The 13,850-nt window shown below is 44.0% G+C and overlaps 1 protein-coding gene across 2 annotated transcripts in view; it reads right to left on the reverse strand.

The window, feature by feature from the left end:
• Positions 1-13,850, reverse strand: part of DCC (DCC netrin 1 receptor) — a 612,108-nt gene that overhangs the window by 98,482 nt on the left and 499,776 nt on the right. The window lies entirely within an intron of this gene.

The raw sequence follows: 13,850 nt of genomic DNA on the forward strand, positions 1-13,850 counted from the left end.
CTGAGTTATTTGTCAGAGTTAGCAGCAACGCAATTAACCAAGACCAATCGCTTCTTTTTGTCTAAATATTGCTTGCCTAGCTTTGATTGTATGAGGAATTTTATCTCAGTCTAACAGCCCAAACTGAAACTGTCCCTTCCTGATGGCTCAGACAGCCCTACATGGCCAGACACCCATCTCTGCCACGTCCCTCCTTGGAGAATGGTCTGATGGAATTTTGTTGCTGTGATACAGACATCAGCCCATCGACTTGCCCCCTCCTGTCCCCTTCTCTTGTACATTCTTTTCCTTCCCGTGCTTAGCAGAGGTTTGTGTGGCACTGCAAGGCTTGTTTTCTTTTCAACCCCATTCATCTGTGATTCAACCCCAATCACAGAATCCCAGAATCATGGAGGTTGGAAAAGCCCCTGAAGCTCCTCCAGCCCAACCATGACCCTCCCCCTGACCGTTCCCAACTCCCCCAGATCCCTCAGCGCTGGCTCAGCCCGACTCTTCAACCCCTCCAGGGATCCCGGGGACTCCCCCCTGCCCTGGGCAGCCCATTCCAACGCCCAACAGCCCCTTCTGCACAGAAATCCTTCCTCAGAGCCAGCCTGACCCTGCCCTGGGCAGCTTGAGGCCATTCCCTCGGGGCCTGGCGCTGGGGCCTTGGCTCCAGAGACTCATCCCCCCTCTCTGCCCCCTCCTGGCAGGGAGTTGCAGAGGGCCAGGAGGTCTCCCCTCAGCCTCCTCTTCTCCAGACTGAACCCCCCCAGTTCCCCCAGCCGCTCCCCAGCAGACCTGTGCTCCAGACCCTGCCCCAGCTCCGTTGCCCTTCTCTGGCCACGCTCGAGTCATTCAATGGCCTTTTTGGGGTGAGGGGCCCAAGACTGAACCCCCTCAGCGAGGGGCGGCCTCCCCCGTGCCGAGCCCAGGGCTCAGATCCCTTCCCTGTCCCTGCTGGCCATTCTATTTTTGTTGCAAGTCCCCTGTGCTTCCAGACTTTGAACAGCAAGACCTTTCTGAGCAGCAGCAGCCGGGTCAGCGCGCAGCAGCAGGGACGTGTGTTTTCCCCGCCTCGCTTTATATTTAACCACTTGGCATTTCATTTACTCTGTTATCTCCCAGGCGCTCGGCGTTGTCAGGGTTTTCAGCAATCAGCTTTCGCTTTTGCTACACTAAATTGCTACCCCATGCTTCTTCACTCTCCACCCCGTGCACCAGGCCAGTGTGGATGAGTCGGTGGGCGACTCCACCGCCAGCGCTCCCCGGCCGAGACAAGCCAACACCTCTCTCCATCCTTTGTTCTCAGTCACATCGGTTGCTTATCACAAAGGGATCTTTCTCCTTACGCTGCAGGAGCTGCTTTTCTTCAGGAGCCTTTTGTGAGGGATCTTATCAAAAAACTGAAGGAAATCCAAGCCAACAGTATCAACTGGATCTCCTTGGCCATGTGCTCAATGATTCCTTCAAAGGACTTTAATACAAAAGCTGTATCGATCCCTCCTCATCATATCATGTTCATCCATATGTCCATTCTATTCTTTATTACAGTTTCTATCAGTTTGTCCAGCAAGAAACCACCAGATTTATTGGGCTGGACTGATAAGAGAGCTGATATTGTCCATCAACAGTTCTCTGCTAAAACAATCTGGGCACCAGCTGCTCCTTGCAAGCCTCCAATCCCTCAAATGTTTTTACTCAGCACGATATAAGATATTCAGGACATTAAGGGTTTCTTGTGGAACAAGACCTCCCAATTGCACAATTGCATCTATATGATCTCTTACAGCACCGCATTACACATTTTTAGACAAAGAGGAAAGTCAACCGCATCACAGTGGATGGTTTTTGACCAAATACATTTTATTACCATTATTGAGTTGCTTAGTCCCTGCATAAATACGTTACAGCGCATATCAAATTAATTATTGCAATAGAAAAATCAATTTTGCACATATACTGCCCCGTGATTTATTGTTACAATCAATTATACATTTCAAAATCAATACTTCAGCTTTTCATTGCCGAGTGAAATAATGCCGCGTTGGTTTGCATTAGGGCAGAACAAACTCCATTTTTCAAAACCAGAGTGATTGTTTTAAAAACAGATTTGGTCATTTTGCATATTGAAATTGCCTACATATAAAATGTTTATGGGAGAATGCAAACACCCAGAGAGTGGCTTTAAAACACATTTCCCAGGTAGAGAAGAAAGCGGAGCATTTGGATATTTTTTTTAGAGGAGGGGAAGAAAGAACAACTCCATCTTTCTCCTGCCCTTTCCAAGAGCAACAAAGCTCTTCTGAAATCCCAGCTGCCCCCATTCAGGGAGAAAAAAATATAAAAAAATAAAAAAAAAAAATATATATATATATGGGGAAGAAACAATAAAGAAGTGGAGGGACAGGAATGCTTTTGGAAACCTGTTGGACAGCTCATGCGGGTAAACGGTTACAGGAATGATTTGTGCATTGAAAAATCCCACCAGAAGGGACAAATCACATGGGTCTCTCAGTTTGGAAAGTGCAGCAACACCAACTTTTCCCCAAAAGCGCTGCTTACGGGATATTTAGAACTGAACCAGCTGATAGAAACCACAAGTGCATTCTGAAAAAAAAAAAAAAAAAAAAAAAATCCATTGGTTGGAAGACCTTCCAATGACCCAGATTTTTGTGTGGATCATTGGGTGATCCACCATCATTTCCAAACCGCAGGCTCCATTTTATCGATTTATTTCAAACGGAAAAAACTGCTGAGCTGAGTGTGAGCTGACACACCTGGGAGGCCCCAAGACAATTTATTGCCCTCTAGGAGAGGTGTTGTTTATAGTTGTGGAGAGGAAAGGGTCTTCAGGCCAGTGTCCATGCAAAGAAAAAAGAGTTTCTTGCAAATGGAACAATACTTAAACAGCAGATCTGCCATTGGGGTGGTTTAACCCCTCGATGGGGCCACTTAGCAACCATTTAACATTAACATTAACTGGAGGAGGAGTGGCTTTAGTCTCACTCAAGCCATTTCATCGTAAGGTTGCAGGAGGCTGGGGTGCTCCATGTAAGACCATGACCGGGCAGCATTGGTTCTACCTGTCTGAGCAGAAAAAGCTCCGAAGGCTCCCAAAGGAAGGGCACACCAGCATAAGGGTCCCCATGTCCAAGCACATTCTCCAAGCACATCCAAGAATGTGCCCAAACACAGCAGAGGACAAAGCCTGTTGCACGCAGGCCTGGTACTCCACGTGTACAATTACTCACGAGATTTAGACACGCGTAGTTTTTAGGGGTATAAGGAACTATTACAGCCGTGCTATTTCTAGGCTGAACTTGACACTAATTCGATTTAAAAAAGACAACAAGAGTTCCAGCAGAAGCATCCAAGCAGCTGTGACACCTGCAAGCACTGAGCAGTTTTTACCAGACCCCAAATATCTTGAAGTCAACGGTGACTTCACATCTCCCTGCGCAGCAGGTCTCACAGAAGCAATGGGTTTAGATCTAACACTCAAGGTAGAATAAATAAGATGTTCCTTATGATTAGAAGAAAAGGCAGATTCTTTACAGATCCACCTAAAGCTGTCACTGTAACGGTAACAGTTCACTTTCACCTCAACCTGGTCTCCATGGACACCGCAACGTTGCTTTTTATCAATAGTACTTAACATGTGACCCTTTGCTCCAGGAAAATCAATGACTAAGGTTCTGACGGGCTTCTTGTCCTTTCTTCTGCTTAAGAGAGAGCAGTAATGACTAGTGCTCTAATCCTTCACACTTTATCTGTGAGGTAACCAACAAAAAGAAAATATTTCCTTTCTGTTATACCAGGTCTGGTGAAGTTCCCGCTGACTGAAAAAGGGGAAACATAACCCCCATTTAAAAAAAAAAAAAAAAAAAAAAAAGGGAAATAAAGAACACCCAGGGAACTACAGGCCAGTCAGTCTCACCTCTGTGCCCGGCAAGATCTTGAAGTGGATCCTCCTGGAAATTCTGCTGGGGCACATGGAAAATAAGGAGGTGATTGGTGACAGCCAACATGGCTTCACTAAGGGCAAATCGTGCCTGACAAATTTGGTGGCCTTCTATGAGAGGGTTACAGCATTGGTGGACAAGAGAAGAACAACTGATGTCATCAGTCTGGATTTGGGCAAAGCTTTTGACACCGTCCCACCCGACGTCCTTGTCTCTAGATTGGAGAGACGTGGATTTGACGGATGGACCCCTCAGGGGATAAGGAATTGGCTGGACGGTCGCACTCCAAGAGTTGTGGTCAATGGGTCGATGTCCTAGCGGAGAGCGGTGACAAGTGGGGTCCTCAGGGGTCAGGGCTGGGACCGGCGCTGTTGAACGTCTTTGTTGGGGCCGTGGGCAGTGGGATCGAGGCACCTCAGCAAGTTCCCGCCGACCCCGAGCTGTGTGGGGTGGCCGACACACGGGACGGAATGTCCTGGACATTGCAAAAGGGCCCTTTATAGATTGCAAACAACATGGCGTGGTGTCTCCTAGTATTTGATAAACCTTTTCAGGGAGAACAGACATTGACCCAACAGTTCAGACTAAACCTGAACTGAACTTTTAAACATCCTTCTTGTAGTTTCCAGAACCGTAGGCTATTTTCTTTTTTTTTTTTTTTTTTTTTTCCATTTTCATGATTATTTAGCAGAATAAGAAAAAGCTGAGATCCTATCTCTACGTTGATTAGAAATGTGGAGCATCAGAAATCTCATGAATCTTATCAAATCAAAGTTTCTGGATGTGCAAAGACCATGTGTCAGTTTATTTTAGTCAATAATCCTCTGGACATAAATATTTATTAACAGATATTTGCAAACATTTGTTCAGTTCTGGTAACAGAGGACTAGTACTTGGCGTTATGAAATCTCTCTGTTGCACTTTGCACATATGCTTTTCTTCTGATTTTTTCTTTACTAAATCCATTCTGTAGACTTTTTTCTTTTTCTTTTTTTTTTTTTCCCCCCAATGGAAATCAAATTATCTACAATCAAACAGCCAGATACACAAATCAAGTGTTTGATACAACAGAGCCTTGAAGTGATACGCTGGAGGAAGACTCCAAAAACTCACTACGATTTAAAGTAGAGGTAATCACGTCCCTTAAAGGTGTGGGCTATTCTGCCTGAAAAGTGGAGCCAAACTAAACCAAAGTGGGAATAACACCTCTGGAAAAAACAGCCAGGACACACTGTGAGCTGTCAAAGAGCTCTGGGATGGGATGGGATGGGCTGGGCTGGGCTGGGCTGGGGCTCACACTTTAAAGTGTATGAGAGGTGCTACCCAGGATCAAAATCCATTAGAGATTTTACATTTTTGGAAGAAATTTTGTGGGTTAAAATTTCCCATCTACCAGCTGATGGTGAACTATATACTGGCTAGTTGAGTTAATGCGAGTTAACTCAAGTCCAAAGGCAAAGCCTGAACAATTGCAAGAGAAGGGAAGGGAAATAAATCTAGAATAAGAGAGTCTGTTGCAAATTTATGTAGATTAAACATCTAGAACACACCTCGTTTGGAAAAAAGCCGGAAAAAGTTCAAAAAAACAAATAACCTGATGATTTCATGCCACAGCAAAATGGGCTATTGCTCTCCATATACGGCCAGCAACAAGAAACAGCACATTTCTCACTCCAAATATGACCCATCCGTGAGCCGGGATCTGAAACTCATATCCTGAGTCAGCAAATTTGGAAGCCAGGTGAAGGCCTCGGGCAACGATCTCACAGAAATGCTGAATCCTCCTTCTATATGGAAAGTAGGAATAAGCTTTAGGTGCTTTTAGAAAGCGTTCTGAAATTGTTGCCGAGCTTTTTTAAATTTTACATACTCCTACTGTCTTTACTTAGCAACAGGCACTGAAGATACCCAAGGTGTGTCAAAGGTTGCGGTGACAGGCATGAAATAGTCTTAAGAACAGCACTAAAACCAGACAGACAGACAAAAACACCCCACAGCCCCTCCAAAGTATTAGTGGTTTCAATAGACTCAGAGGGCAAGTTCCCCTCCTAAAGCTGCGAGCTGGAACAGGACTATAGGCTTAAAGAGATTCAATTTAAATACTAGCATAAATAAGCTGGGCTTGCCAAAAGCAAGGCTTACAGCCAAACCCCACAACACACTGCCTGAGATGCAGTTGCAAATAATTCCAAGCCCCCAGGATACTGAACAGAAAGTTTTACGACCAGTTTGACTCATCTTTCATCCCCCCGCTCCCCAAAACCCCTTTGGGAGCTGGGTACCTAAGTCAGATTGGTCACCGTGGAATGCAGAGATGCATCCCTCAGAAAGGCTCCTAATGACCTGAGAAGAGCATCCAGAAGTTGCCCTGGGCCTCTGAGAACGAGCCTTTCTCTGCTTGCCAAAATTCGTGGAAATGGCTAACTGTGGGGTTTTTAACTTCTATTAATCTTGGCCTCAATAATCTCCTCCGGGTGAAATGCGCAGAGGAAGTCAGGCTCCATTTCGGCTAATAATTAAACCAAAACTACCTGAACAGCTCACCAAAACCATGTATTATCTCCCAAATCAGGTCCGTTCTGAAAAAAAAAAAAAAAAAAAAAATAGGCAGGACTCAAGAACGGACTCTAAACCAGGCAGTGTTTAAAAAAAAAAAAAATGCGTCTAACCCTCAGGAGTACTTTAAAGCAGACTAGTGCTCGAGAAAAAGTGAAAATCAATGTGTCATTTGTGCACTAAGATGTGCTAAGCCTGGCATAACTGCAAAATAATAGATTTTTCCCAAGAAATTAAGCACCCTGAGGTAAAGTAAAGGGTGCTTAATGTACTGGCTTTTTTTTTTTTTTTTTGCTACGTGGCAGTTCTGAAAGAGAAGACAAATTTCCCAGGCAACACTTGCTCTATACTATGCACGTGGCACGGAAGTTTAGTACTGTGATGCTGTAGGGAAAGTCAAAACTACTCAAAACTACTCAAAATTGAGACCTAGGGAGCCTACTGAGGTACAGGATGGTGTGGTGTTTGTTTTTTATTTTTTGTTTTTTTTTCTTTTTTTTTAATGAAATGAGGGTGTCTTATTTTGAAAGGCCCTGAGTCAATATTTTCAACGCTCTGGGAAAAGAAACTAACAGCGCCTTGATCATCCTCAGTTTAACACTGTGTTTACAGTTTAAGATTGTGTTTAACACGTGTTAACTAACACAGTTTAGCCGTAAACGTGTTTGCTTAGACCTGTGTGGGACACAGAAGCGCCTTGCAAAAAAATACAGAAGGGCGAGGAAAGAAAAAAGGAGAACATTTCTCCTCACAGTATGTGCCGTCAACGCCCAAAGTCCTTCTAGAAACCTCCGGAAGCATCAGCGGTTGAAAACAACCGGACTTTTCCCGTGCTGATTTGCAAGTTGAGAAGCAGAAGGGATGAGGTTTAGACCCATTTTTTCCCAACCACTTCTGCTCTTTTCTGACCCTTCCTGAATTATTTTCCAGCAACGTGATTCCTGGGCTTGGATCCAACGCCCTCTGGGCACAGCCCTGGACTTCACCCGCGCTCAGAAATGTGGTTGCTGTAATATGCTGCTTTATTTGCTGGATTTGCAGTAAGACTACAGCCGTACTCACCAGAAAGTCTGTTTTCTCCAGCGTCCAACCCTGTTACGGTCCGTGCACGAGTGATGAAGGAAGGTGCTTAATGTAAAAGCTGTATTTCCCCCCATCACCCTCAGACCTGATCCCCTCCATCCCACTGCCCCGCAGGCAAGGGGCTCTCCTCCTACCACCAACGTGTAAGCTGCAAATTAATTTACAAATCCATGTTGAGGCTGTTGGCAGTTGCCTTGGATACGAGCAATTTTCAAGTCCCCAACCACGGTGTGTTTCATCAAACCACTTTTTTTTCGCCCCAAGAGGAGAGAAGAAGAAGAAGAAGAAAAAAAAAAAATAATTGGGAGGATTGTTAAGGTGTGAGGACCTTTTCAGCCAGTATTATCTCCTCAGGGTATTTCTCTTCTGAACTACATCTCCAAACAGCTCTTATATTAAAATTGCATGATCAAATACTTGAAGCATTTGATTGCCACAAAAAAAAAAAAAAAAAAAAAAAAAGTGATAGAAATTATATACTGGGGTGAAAAAAAAAAAAAAAAAAAGATAAAAATGCCTCTGGGTGTCTTCATTAGCTTGAAAAGAAGAGAGGATGAAACATAACCAAATACAAGGCTTAGAAGAGTCAGGAACCTCCGGCAAATATTTGGTTATGGTGGCAAAGGAACAAAACAAACAGAAAATGGTGAGGTTTGACAACAAATAATGAAAAAAAGGAAAAAAAAATAAAGCAGTGATTCTCTCTCTCTCTCTCTCTCTGCAAATGTAGCAACTTCCAAGGCACAACTGCATCCAAAATTTTGTTCTATATATTTAAAAGAGACTTGGGAATTAATCACGTACGGTGCAACCGAGTGCTTTTTAGCTGGGTGATGCATGGACATTTCAAAATAATATGCTCCAACCAACACTTTGAATATTTCAAAATTGGTGAGATTCCTCTGAGCTAAGTTTAGACACTTCAAATCAACATGTCAGGCTCTTTTTAGAGGTGATGGTGAGAAAAAGGCACGTCCAGAGAAATTCACCTCTGGTGCCTTGCCCCTGGAATCACCCATTTTCCTCCGACTTCACAGGTCAGCTGGTCCAACCACAGATATTGGACTTTTAGAAGTCAACGTTAGGGCAGGTGAACCTTGCTTTTCCATTTTATTAAGCAGAAAAGAGATATGCTTTATTGTTTGATTTTTTAAAAATTTTTTTTTGGCACTTCAAGATATTTTAGGGCATTTTTAGACATTTCATTCTGCAATTCAAACAAACTTGTATTCATTTTTTCTCAGCATATTTAAAAAGAAAACCTTTTGAAGTAACTAAGAGATACTGTTACCTTGAAATGCTCCTTATTTTTCAAGATCATCATATTCATGAACATTTTCACAGCTTTGACTTCTCAAAGCTGGGCTGGAAAGTTTTCACTAAGAAAAAAACTCCTTGTAATAGCAAAGCCCATCTACAACATATTTCCATAGCTGAACTTTTTTTTTTTTTTTTCATTTTATTCACTTATTTTCATTTTAACTCATTCTTGTGTCAAAGACACAAATGCTCACAATGAACATTTGCTCTGAGCCATTCCGCTCTCCAAGAGGATGGTCTTGTTTTGAGTGACCGGGGCTCAAGGAGTCAAGAATCCCTGGAATAACGACCAGAAAATGGACACGGAAGCTGCCGGCGTCAATATGCCTTGACTTGGCCCCTGGCAACGTTGCCTGTACGGCATTTGCCAAAGTCAGATGTATCAAGGCAGCAGAACCACCCGCAGAGAGCTGCCTGTCAACGTGCAAACAACCTCCTCAAAGTCACTCAACAGGTGGCAAAACCACTTCTGATCCACAGGAGATATTTTTATTCCTATCACTCAGGCAAGGAAAGGTTGAATTTCATCTTCTTGCTTCGCAACACCTGCTAAACGCTGCCAACTTGTAAAGGGCTTCAGTCAACCATGAGAAAACGAACTGGAACTTCACGGGTCCAGGGATCAAAGCAACTATCAATACTTCAATCAAGTTTTCAATTAGAAACGCATTTAATTGATTAGCACTTAGCAGCACCTGTAGTTGGCTATTACTTCATTGCTGATTATACTGATAGTGATTACTCAAACGATATCTGCCTGAGAGCCTCGTGATTAAGAGTTTATAAAGCAAAGGGCACGATAATTTCAAAATAATGAGGCTCCAACCCCTGTTTAAGAGTAGGGTCAACAGTTGGGAACTGTCAGCGTGAGGTTAATGGTTGGACTGGATGATCTTCAAGGTCTTTTCCAACCTAGACGGTTCTGTGATTAAGATTCAGATTAGAATGAAAATCTCGAGAATATTAAAAAAAAAAAAAAAAAAAACCCAACCAAACTGCAGTTTAAATAAATAATGTTAATGCATAAGCCCTTCTTATGCTGTGCTGGGTCCAAGAGCTGCCCAGAGATCCCTCCAAGGCCTCCAACTCCCTTTCTCTGGAGGAAGGTGTTAGTTGCCCATCAGCACAAACAGCTGAACGCCGTCATCCGCAAACAACCAATGGAGGAAATCAAAAAAGCGCAAGGAAATAATGCACCCCTAAACCTGTTGATTGAATACTTACGCTCCTGCAGCAGTAAAGGACGTTCCTCCTGTTATACCACATGCCAGGTGCGTTGCGCTGCGTTTGCTTCTCACGGTAACCTGTTAACCCAGAGAGCAGCTCTCTGGGCCTCTTACGTTAAAAGCACCAAGGTAGCTCGCCAGCAGAAACGCTCAGATTTAAAGGCCTAATTTGGTAGTAGAAAAGATGCAATTTTGGGTATGGAGGTCAGTCAGCGAGCTTCTGAAGAGAAAGGAACCATCTGGTGCTATTCAGTGGGTATCGTGCGCTGGAACGGCTCCCTGAGCCCAGTCGTGGGCATTGAGAGGGCTGGGAGAGGATTTGGACAGGCTCGTGAGCTAAAAAGAGGTAAATTCTACATAAAGCTTGAGTTGAGTTGCTCCAAGATGGAAGATAATGACGAATAATCCTATTAAAAAGGCCACGGGAAGAAAAGGTATTGAAGCAGGTGCGGAGGGAAGGGAAAAACTGCCAGATGTTGCTGGGGTTGGTAATTTTTATGCCCAAAGAAGAATATTCTGGATTGCACGTTTTACAGCCAGGGTCCAAACTGGTTTATTCCTAACTAGGGTTGCTTTAAGACTTCCCAAGTGGCTTGAACACAGCATCCACACACAGGTCACGCGTGCTGCAGCCTCGTGAATGTCTGAGAGCTACAAGTTTGGAGCTACTGCCGCATGTCTGGACCGTCCAAGTGAACGTACAACGTCTGTGCAGAGGAGGAGATGTGAGATTCGGGGAAATCCTCCTTATAGAAAGCAAAGCAACCAACCCTCCATCTGCCAAACTCCACTCACCTTCACGGCGATCATCCTCCTTCTCATACAAGGGTGTTTCTAGGAAAGGTAAGGGGTCATCTTAAGTGTTTTGGCTCCCTGAGTAGCGTCTGTCAAGCCCCGGCTGTGCCCCGATGTGCCGTAAGCCCTGAGCAACTCCACTTCAGCATCACCCACCTGGCTCCCACCTACTGCCAGCTGACCTTGGCTAGGATTTAAGGGTAAAAATCTCCCATGCTCCGCATGCCCCGGTCCTCCAGCAAATCCAAAACAACACCCTACGTTGGTACAAACAGCCCTCTAGAGACAGACCACGTGCCCATCAGTGCCAGAACCAATTCTCCTTCCCCGTTAGAGCTTTTTGGGTGCGCTGGCCCCATTCTCTAGGGAGCAAGTGATGATGCTGCCTGGAGGCGTGCTTGGTGCTGGAGGCGACTCTCCCTCACCCCTCCCGTGCTTTGTCGGTGAGCACCACGTGCACTTTCCGTGGTGACTTCCAAAACCAGGCAAGCAAAACTGCAGAGCTCTCCGAGAGAGACAGCGAGAGCTTATAAGGTCAGGGGAGAGTTCTGGTGTTTCACAATCTAAACCAGCTACCACTTTCAGCTTGCTAAATCCTCCTCAGGCCCTCCAAGTTACTTATCCTCGCTCCTCTCCATGAGCAGCTCCTTGGCTTAATTAAATCATAAACCGTTTCACATTTTCCATTTCTTGAGAAGAAACAACATGAAAAGCAGAAGAATGAAAGATGCTGCAGTGGAAAGATCTGAAGGGATGAGCTTGTTTTGCTGGTACTGAGAGTGCTGCTCCTCGTTTCAGACGTGCTGCAGGATTACAAACGCCTCCTCCTCCTTGGTAACTTGCTCCGTGCCCACACTCTCCTTTTAAAAACGTTACTACTTCCAATTGTTTTTCAGAATTACGGTTGTACTATGGGGTAACAGGTCAGGGAAGACAGGATTCAAGTAGTATGCTGCTTCCACTTAATATTACTCAAACCCAATATTCACTTTGTTTTAAAGCTTGAGTATGCTACTTCTACGCGATTTTAGTCAAAACCAATATTCATTTTATTTTAAAACCTAAGATTTGAATGCGAGATGTTGCCTTTCCCTGGCGCTGATGCTGTAGGGGATTTTTAACCTCCCAATGCAGAACTTACAGTGAATTTATAGTGGTTGCTCTGCTTGGGAGACAGAGGGAAGAGCCAGGGCACCCAGCAGCGCTCCTGACACACACAAGCCATGGGAAGATGCAGGGACAATTAGCCAGGCTGTGGATTTTAAAGTAAAACACTTCTGTAAATTTTGGGATTAGGCTAAGACTTGTCTCATCCTGCTTCCCAGGGTGGCAGAGTGGTACCCAGGGGAAGTCCCCTCTCAAAAAACGCCGATACCAGATATGGGGAGAGACGTCACGACACATCGAACACCAAGTTATTTCTGTTTCTTTTCTTTCTGTAACAAAAAGCGTAGCCTGTGAAAAACCTGCTCTAGTTTTGCTGACAAAACTAACTTTATTCAATTTCTTTGACAACATCCCTGCATTGCATGCATTTTCTGTGCCCTATTGAAAAATTGGCACTTTGAAGTACTTCTAAGCCTCGTTACATCCATTTATTCACAGAAGCGTGTTACTTTTCTTTTTGATTAGACAAATAGATCTCCTAGCACTAAGTTGGGGGCTGAATGCTAATAAAACGCGATTTTGTAAAACTCTGTTTTAATGATCACATAGCGGTGAGGTTTATGACGATGAGAAGACCTGAAATATGAATGTACACAGACCTTGTTTCTCCAATTAAGTCCCTGGGAGAAGTTTAAATGAAACGAGAAGGGAAGGTTGTGGTCCTGTTCTTAAGTTAGTTGTCAAACAAGTGGCTGGGTCCTGATGATCGTTAAACTTAACTGCGAGCAAAAACGGAGCACAAAGACCCACAGGTAGACTTTTAAATTCATATAAACACTCGTCAAAACTCATTTGTGATTCTCTACTCTCACCTCTCACGTGCCACGACTACACGCTGCCGTCGGACTGTGTACTCGTACTTCGGTGGCATCTACGAACCAACTTTATTTCCTTGGTTTATTCAGCATAATGCCCCCAGAACTTGTGTTTTACAGGATGGCGACTCAGTCTCAGGCAGGTACTGGTGGAAGGTTCAAGTGCAGCCTCAAAATAAGGGGCTTCTCACACCTACGACTTGGTTATCTCAACGGACACAGATCATAGTGGCTCACATTTCCGAGGAAAAATTAAGATTTGGCATTTCATGAGAAATGAAGGCGCTTTGCTGTTTTCCCTGGGGTAAATCAGAATACTTAATCCGTCCCAGAGACTAAGGACAAACCCACTCCAAGGCCTCATTCCTCAGCCTACATTTAGTATCTTAGCATTTTAAAAACCTGCCCGGTGCTTCATTCCTCCCCGTTTCATACCCCAAGGCTGATCTTACTCGTTAATTCTGATTGAATATTATCCGTGCTTCTGCTTTCGGCTTTCCAAGTCCCTAAAACACTGGCTGAACTACATGGGTAGTCCAGGTATTGTGCATGGCCTTAACTCTAGCTCCAGCCAGCTGTGAAAATACATAATTTTCAACAATTAGGCTTGGGTTTAACTCTACTTTTTTTTTTTTTTTTTTTTTTAATTATGTTTTTCTTTAAAATTTGAAGCACAGGAGGTCCCTGTAATTATCACGGGACCAAGATGCCAAATTAATCTGGCAAAATTAAATAACCAGAAGTCACCAAACGACCAAACACCTTATATTGGTTTTTAGGATTAATCACAAGGGTCCTTCAGGATAGGCTTTTAAATTTTGCACCCATTGGCATCTGTTTAATGAAAGACTTTTTAATCCCTATGGACATTCAGTAACATTAAGCAGGGCTCCAGAGAACATCAACTTGGACATCAAAAAACATTGATGATTTTCCAGTTCCTC

This window comes from Athene noctua, chromosome Z (assembly GCF_965140245.1).
Source record: "Athene noctua chromosome Z, bAthNoc1.hap1.1, whole genome shotgun sequence".
Taxonomy (NCBI): Eukaryota; Metazoa; Chordata; class Aves; order Strigiformes; family Strigidae; genus Athene; species Athene noctua.